We start from the raw sequence: 8850 nt of genomic DNA, 5'->3' as shown, positions 1-8850 counted from the left end.
CATTTTATTTTGCAGTTCTGTTCCCTTCTTTTTTCTGAGGTTTTCCATATCCTGGGTGGTTTCCTCTTAAATGTTGTCTATTTTTGTTCTGAGTTCATTTATCTTTTTATTGATCATGTTTTCTCTTTCACTTTGGTGTTTATACAGTGCTTCTATGGTTTCCTTTATTTCTTCTTTTGCTTTTTCAAATTCTCTATTTTTGTTGTCTTGGAATTTCTTGAGTGTGTCCTGTACATTTTGGTTGACCCTATCCAGTATCATCTCTATAAAATTCTCATTGAGTACTTGTAGTATGTCTTCTTTTAAGTTATTCTTGTGGGTTTCATTGGGTCCTTTGGCATAGTTTATCTTCATTTTGTTGGAGTCTGGATCTGAGTTTCTGTTTTCTTCATTTCCCTCTGGTTCCTGTACTAATTTTTTGCTGTGGGGAAACTGGTTTCCCTGTTTTTTCTTTCTTCCCATCATTGTCTTTGGTGTTGTTACTGTCCCTGTACTGTGTGCAATTAAGTATTTTCTAGCTTGTAATAATAACAATGGTAATATTTAGAATGGAAGGGTGAGCTGAGATGCAAAGCAAGAAGTTAAAGAAAATGGGAAACAAATACACAGACAGAGGGAGAAAGCAGAACAAGGTTTCAGACAAGAAAGTTTCAAAGTTATAAACAGGGAGCGTTAGTGTACTAATCGACAGTAAGCTGAACAGACATTAGAGAGACCGAGAGAGGATTGAAAATCAAAAATAAAAATAATAAAGATAAGAATACAAATAAAAAATAAGTAAATGAAAGAAATATCTATATATAAAAATGAATTAAAATAAAATGGAAAATAGAAAATTAAAAAAAAACCAAAAAACCAAAAAACCTCCAAGTTCAAATGCAATGAAGTTTCAGTCTTAATAATTTGGGTGTCCATCTCAGTCTCCAATCCTAGAGATGGTGCCTCAGATGTTGTTCTGTAGTTGTCTCATCAAAGGGGATGCATAAAGTAGAACAAAACTACACACACACACACACACACACACACACACACACAGAAAAAAAAAAAAACCCACCAAGTGTCCCAAGTTCAAATGCAATACAGATTCAGTAAGTTTTTCAGCTTGCAGGTGTAATTTATGGTAATCTTCCATACTATTTTCCATCATGGCCATACTAATTTACATTTCACTAACAGTGTTCATGAGTCCTTTTCCCACATCCTTGTCAGTACTTATTATTGCTTGTCTTTTTTATAAGCCCTTACTGGAGTGAGGTGATATCTCACTGTAGTTTAATTGCCATCTCCCTGATAAAGATTTTTTTCATAAACCTTTGACCTTTTGTATGTGTCCTTTTGAGAAATGTCTACATAAGTCTATTACCCATTCTTTAATCAGATTATCTGTTTCATTGTTATTGAGCTTTGGGAGTTCCTTATATATTCTGTATATCAACCTCCTGTTGAATATAAAATTTGCAAATATTTTCTCTATAATTTATCTCTTCACAGTTGATTGTTTCCTTTCCTGGGTAGAAGCTCTTTACTTTGACATAGTCTCATTTGTTAATGTTTGCTTTTTTTGCCTATGCTTTTGGGGTCTCATCTAAAAAAAATCTTCACCCATTCCTAACTACAAAAGTATTTTCTCCTATTAGTTTGATAGTTTCAGGTCTTTTATTTAGTCTTTAATCCATTTTAGTTTATTTTTATAACTGGTGGAGAAATAGGGTTCTCATTTCATTCTTCTGCACAGAGCTATCACATTTTCCCAGTATCATTTATTGAAAAATTTTCCTTTCTCCCATGTGCATTCTTTAGCATCTTTGTCAAAAAACAGTTGGCTGTAAATGTGTAGGATGACTTACAGGCTATTTTATTCCATTTGTCTATGTGTCTGTTTTTATGCCATATTGTGTGTTCATAAGATATATAAATATGACCTTATATTTAGCCATAAAGGAAATGCAAGTCAACACTGCATTGAGAGTCCACCTCACCACAGTCAGAATGGTTATCATCAAGAAAAGAAACCAAAAAAATTCTGGCAAGGATGCAGTGAAATTAGAATCCTATAAGGATAATATTGTATACTGTTTTACTTTTGATGGTAGTGTAAATTAATTCAGCCACTATGGAAATCATATGTAAGTTCCTCAAAATCTAAAAATGAAGCTACTGTATGATCCTGTCATACCACTCCTGGGTTTATTCCCAAAGGAATTAAAGTTAGCATACAAAAAAGATACCTGGACATCCATGTTTATTGTAGCATTATTCACAATAGTCAAGTCATGGAACCAGCTTAAGTGCCCATCAACAGATGAGTAGGTTAAGAAAATGTGATATATATTTATGTGTATACATAAATGAAGTTTTATTCAGCCATAAAATTTTGTCATTTCCAAGAAAATAGATGGATCTAGACATCATCACGTTAAGTGAAATGAGCCCCACTTAGAAAAACAAATATTGTATGTTTTCTCTCATATGTGAAGTTTAGATTTTATTAAAAAGGACAGAAAAGCAGAAAGGGGACTGCTGCAGAGAGGGGTCAGTAGAAAGTGGACTAGAAAAGTTGATGATATGGTAAATATTACCAAAACACATGGTGTGCAAGTATGAAAATGTCAGAAACTCATTATTTTGTACAACTAATAAAAAAATATGAATGTGACTTTAGAAGGAGCATGTAATTATGACTGGTAAATGAAGTTTGTCTGTTTAATTTTTAAAATCAGCATGTTACTCTTTGTCCCAAGATAATTTTACTCTTCCTAATTCCTTTTCCAGTAATAATTCTTTGAAATGACTTAATCTTGTAACACCTTTCCTTTCTTTTATACAATGAACACAAGCATAAAATTCACTTTGACTTTCAGCTCTCTGTCCTTATCAAACACACATTGCACTGATTCATGTACTTAGTCTAAAGATATAGCATCAAGTTAAATCATCTCAACAAGTGTTTGAGCATGGAATGCTTAGGATTTTACTTACTAACATCTTTAGGTTTTTAGATTTGCAGAATTGGTTCCCAGCTCTCCAAAAAATTTCCATTCACTTTTTTTGGTAGATAAGATGTTTGCCAATTAGGTCTTTTACATCTGTAAATTCAAGATAGTAACTATCCATGTCTAAAGTGGCAATCAGCACTAAATTCTTCAAAGCTCAATAAATATCATCGTGAATATACTTCTTTTTTCCCTGGGACATATAGATAGTATGTACTTGAGAAATTTAACTTGAATTCCAGGTAAGTTAGTTTTAGCAAAGAAATTGAAGAAACGATTTTCCTGTTGGTTTCCCTGTTCTGATGATGTTTTCTGAGTTTTAATCAGTTTATGTCTCAAAAATTAGTAATTTTTTTATTATATTTGTTGCCCTAATCTACCACTGAATAACTAAAATACAGTTAGTTCAACCTTTGCTAAGCTCCTTATGTCCTCTTTAAAAAAATGATCAGTTTTGGGGAAAGTTCATATCAATTTGTCTGTTCTTATAATTCTTTTCTCTATTTTCATCTTCAATATATTTCCAAAGAAACTCATTCTTCTTTCCTTATACTTTGAAAATGTGAGTTTTACATTATGTCAGCATTTTAAAATCTTTTGTAGGTACATGTCTAAGGAAGGTATCTTCTTTCATTTCTATAAAGTCAAATATCTCATTAAGTATTTCTTCACAATTTTGAGGAAATTAAAAAGTAATCAACATTTTATTATGAATGTTTCAATACCATAGGTAAGAACATTATACTCCTTTATAGCAGTGTTATGCAAAAGACATTCAGGACATTCAGCTGGTAAAATCTTCATTGCTTTTGAGAATAAATTTATAGACACAATAGAATTTACAAAAATTTATACTTGCAATGTCTATGGAATATACAGATAGATGAGCAAAGTCTAGCTTGAATTTGACAAAATACCATCTACCTTTTAACTTTTGTTTTCTGATGCTTTACTAAAATCTTCATAGAAATCAAGGTTTCTTGAAACTCCTTTTTCAAATCAAAGTGCCCAAGAACTAGGAGGAATATTTTTTGTTGCAAGTACTATATGATATGTACTTGAAAGAATGAATTCTAGTAAGAACTAAAGAATCAGTTCAATTATTTGCTATAAAAATTTATTTTTATAAAGTTAGCTTCATGAGTCATTCTAAAGCTAGTGGTATTATTATTTGCTATAAAAATTTATTTTTATAAAGTTAGCTTCATGAGTCATTCTAAAGTTAGTGGTGACCTCAGAAATAATATCTCAATTTCATAGAGCAATCAAGGGAGTGAAACACTAATGTGCATTCTTTCCTATGATATGCTCAAGTTAATTAGAGCATCTATTTTCTCCTGAGTGTTGGTTTCTTTTCAGGAGACAAAAAAATACTTCTGATTGACTTAGACGTACTTGCCTGACTCATCCTGACTTGTGAGATCCATTCTTTATATATGCTTTTACATTTCCTTCTCCATCATAACCAATACCAAATTCTCTTCTGCCTACTGTACTGTCCTCCTTAGGACTTTTCATTGCCTAATCCAGTTGTATGTGTCCTTCAAGCTTTCATACAGTCATTTACAACACTCCTTTTTCATGATATTTGTGTTATTCTAGAAATTGTTTTAAAATCATTCTAGATTTCCTTAACTCTTAGAATATATGCTCACTTAGAAAAAAACAATAAAATTTTATAATTTTAAAAATTAAAGTACCACTATCTCAACACAAAGCGCAATTAGTCCACAAGCAAAGTCAAAGACTGATATTGCATTTACCAATTTCCATGCACTTAAAATTGTACATTTACATCACATCCAGTACTCTGAATTGCAAATGATAGCTACCAACATCAGTGACCAGGAGAAAAGGAGTGAAAAAATAGATATAGCAACTATAAAAAGGAGATAACTTATGCTATATTCATTTAACACAGAAAATATTGATGTATCTACCCTAGTTTGGAGGTCTCTGTGTAGATTTCATACATTCCCCTCAGTCTTGCTCACTTAGCTCTGAAAACTAAGACTTTTCTCACTCTAGGGAGAGGTGGGGTAGGACTTGAGACTTTCAGTGCTAAAATACAGAAGTATCAAAAAGACTGGGACAACTGGTCACCTACTTAAGGAGCCTGAGACTCAGTAACAGACAGCCACCTACACACCATTTTGCATGAGCTAATCAGTAACCACTGATCAAATGATGAGGAAGTTATTTAATCTGAATGGTTGACATCTGTGAATATAAACTGAACATTCATGTTGGAAAAATATAGCACTTTCGAATGTTTATTCCTGAAGTTTTGGTTGGAGCAAACCTCTATTTGGTTGATGCACAGAATGGGATTTCTTCATAGATACCAGTAGAAAGTAAAATAATAATTTGTCTCAATGACCAAATGTGTAAGTTGGGCTTTTTATGCTCTATCTGTAAATCCTAGAAGGCTCAAAAGATATCCATGAGACTTTTTTACTATGTTACAATCTATATTTCCATCTATAAAGCCATAAGGACAACATTTAGCTAGCTCTTGTCATTTTGGCAGATTTAATAAAGCATCTTGTATAATTTTGTATAATCACAGAAATACATAACATACCTACACATTTAGAAAATAGATTCATAGAAAGAATTTCCCCACAGGCTCAGAGTTTCAACTTAAGCCCTTTTACAGAGCTATAAAGGAAAAGCTAGTAAGCTGGAAACTTGGCTCTCAGACACTCACACAGCTTGAATTTTTAATGCTTACTGAGCACTCTTCTTTTGGGATCCTGTTGAACTAGGAGGACATCAGGGCAGTAAGTAAATGAATGTTCCATCTTCTTGCAAATAGATTGGGCAAAGTGTTCCTTAACTAAGAACAGGGTAAAAGGTTATCAGCTTTACTCTAAAAGGGCTATTGAGTATCTAGTTTCAAGCAGAAATTCAGGCAACTTTACAGGACCCTGAATCCCAAGCTTCTAATATGAGATGAGCCCATCCCTGAGCAGCAGCAGATAAATCCATTGTTTCCTTTCCTTTTTTCCATGTACTCTGAGTGGAAAGTACAAGAGTCAGAGCTTTCTACTGAATACATGGCTACTTTTTAAACTGTATAAAGTGGGTTATTTTGGTGAAGCACTTGTTTTTCAACTACTAGTTATAGAAATATTTTCCTCATAATAAAAGCAGAAGAAACAAACTAGATGTCAAGAAGAACAGAAGTTAGTCTCAGCCCAGCTACTCTGCCTCTGGTCCTCAGTGAGTCATGTGGCCTTCCTTCATAGAACTATATCCATCTATCACAAGCCAGTGAAGCAAAGTCCAAAAAAATCTATGTATCTTTTGTGAATTTCACCTTCCAATCAGGGATAACTGCACAGTGATTGATTTAAAGAGTCCTGGGAAAGATGTTTCCTTTCCATGGTTATAGTGGTGAAGGCATTCATTATTTATTTAAATATGAATTACTTATTCAAATAAACACATAATTATCATATAGAGCATACAAGTTAAAAGTCAGGCCTAGGTAACAAAAGTTCTCACATAAGTAAAAGTTACAGTGTAATATTTCCTAATACTTCTAAACTTCAACACTAAACTGACTAGCTTATAGTAAATATGATGATTAAAATCTTGGCTTTTAATTATTTGGAAAAACAACCAAATATGAAAAACAGTGCTACTAAGTATCTATTGAATTATTAATATGTTCTAAATGTTTTTATATCAGCTTATTTATTCCTCTCAATAGTCTTTTGAAATAACTATTGTTATTATGTCCATTTCACTGATCAGAAAACTGAAACACAAAGATTAAAGTAACTTGAACCAAAACATACAACTAGCAAATGGATAAGCTAAGATTAAATGCAATTTGGTAATCTAAGAGTATGTAATAATGAGTTATTTCAGGTGGGTAATAACTGTAAATATTCATGTTTCTTAACTGAATACTTCAGTAGTATTTCAATGTGGTTTGCCAAGCATGCTATTATTGCAGTTGTTGAAATTACATAATTCCCAGAAGTTCAAAAGACTGTCCTTCACTACATTTATGCCCTAGTAAATGTCTTTCTTCTCCATCCAGCTATCATGACGTCAACAGCTTCTTTAAATTTTATAAGATGTCTGGCAAAAACGGTCCAGTTTTAGGGTCTAGTCATCAGGCAGAGAGCATTGGCTAGCTAGAACTTCACACAAATCTCTAGAAGCACATGACTTTAGTGCAATCTTCTGAGGCAAGCTAGATCACAGATTTCTTTCAGTCAAGTGGGTAATAGTACCTCCTTGATCCTTAATTCATTCTTAAAATTCAGGATGCAAGGGTGTCTATCAATTCCTAATAACGTTTTGAATCATCATGAAGATCATTTTTTGATTCTTTCTTTTTTTGACTGAGGGCCTCAGTTGTGTGGTAGCATCTGACACTAGGAAAAATTAAAAATGGAAACCATGATGTGTGAGCATGTACAGACAGTGGAGATTCAGTGGCCACAGCTCAGCAGAAAGATGCAAATCTCACAGATCCCAACTTTCTAATCCATCACCTTGATGGCAGTACCTCAGTATGCCTTCCTGGGTCATTTCCTGCAGCCCCCAGTCAGCAGCCACTCCAGGTCACCAGAAGCTTAAATATCAGCAATTGTGCAGCCAATAACAAGCTCCTGCTATCCAGCAACCAGATCACTTCAGTTGTTAATGTCTCAGTGGAAGTGGCAAGCACCTATGAGGACATCCAGTGTGTGCGGGTGCCTGTGGAGGACACACCAATTGTGTGGCTCTGTGACTTCTCAGACCCCATTGCGGACCAGTCCATTCAACTGAGATGAAGTATGGCCATACCGTGCTGCACTGCACTGCTGCTATTAGCTGCTTGGCCACCCTGTGCCTTGCCTATCTCTTGAAATACTGCACCATGTCTCTTCTGGATGCCCACACATAGACCAAGTCATTCTGGCCCATCATCCAGCCCAACAATGGCTTTTGGGAATATCTCATCTACTATGAGTTTCAGTTCTTTGGCATGAAAACTGTGTACATGGTCAGCTCCCCATTGGGAATGGTGCCGGGATCACAAAGGTCCTTAACCCGAAAGGGCTTAGAGCAGGAATGAACAAGACAAGACAAGACACATATTGAGAGGGCCAGCAGGCTAATGACCAACTGGCAAAATTTTATTTTTCTCAGCCAGTTTTATACAAAAGAGGAAGAGACTTAAACATCAAAAACACTCTGACCTAGTTACAACCTGTCTGTGTTTTTCACTCTGCATTCTTACTCCCAGTGTCCTTGACTAAGTACAAACTTCTTTTTAGTCAAGGAAACCATTTAGTGTTCCTTCCCACCATGATAGAGACATGGTGCATCTGCAGATTCTGACCTTGTTGGAATGCTGCTAAGCCACAGCGACTTTGTCAGACTGGATTTTGGTTCCCAACAGAATGGTCCCTGAAATCTATGAGAAGGAGGTCTGCTTGATGATTCCCTTGTGAGCCAACCCACCAGCCCCAGTGTTGGTGTCAGAGTTTCAGGTCTGTTATGGATCCTAGACCAAGATCCAAACTTCAACATTCTACTTAGGTTGATACAGGAACACACCAGATGATGCCTTTTCTAAAGGCAAGAAGAGAGATCACTAAAGCTTTTAACCATACAATCCACATCTTTAAAGATTAAGATTAAGATGAAGAAGACAAGTTTTCTACCCTGTGAGTGAAAGGCCACAGCTGTTGATCAGAGGGTACAGTGAATCAAGAAGGTGGTAGCCAAGACCAAGGGACTGGTGTCCAATGCATGAGGCAGGCCTCCCCTAGACTGACCAATCCAAGAATGAGTCTGCCACAGTCCCACCTTGTCCCTTCAAAGCTAGAGCCTAAAGCATTCAGGATTT

The 8850-nt window shown here is 34.9% G+C and overlaps 1 pseudogene; it reads left to right on the top strand.

Annotated features, from left to right (window-relative positions):
* Positions 1–6163: 6163 nt before the first annotated feature.
* Positions 6164–8599, top strand: LOC109676276 (dual specificity protein phosphatase 18-like; annotated as a pseudogene).
* The last annotated feature ends 251 nt before the right edge of the window (positions 8600–8850 follow it).

Source organism: Castor canadensis, chromosome 3, assembly GCF_047511655.1.
Source record: "Castor canadensis chromosome 3, mCasCan1.hap1v2, whole genome shotgun sequence".
NCBI classification, from domain to species: Eukaryota; Metazoa; Chordata; class Mammalia; order Rodentia; family Castoridae; genus Castor; species Castor canadensis.
The sequence above is the reverse complement of the archived record's forward strand: the minus strand, read 5'-3'. Positions and strand labels throughout refer to the sequence as shown.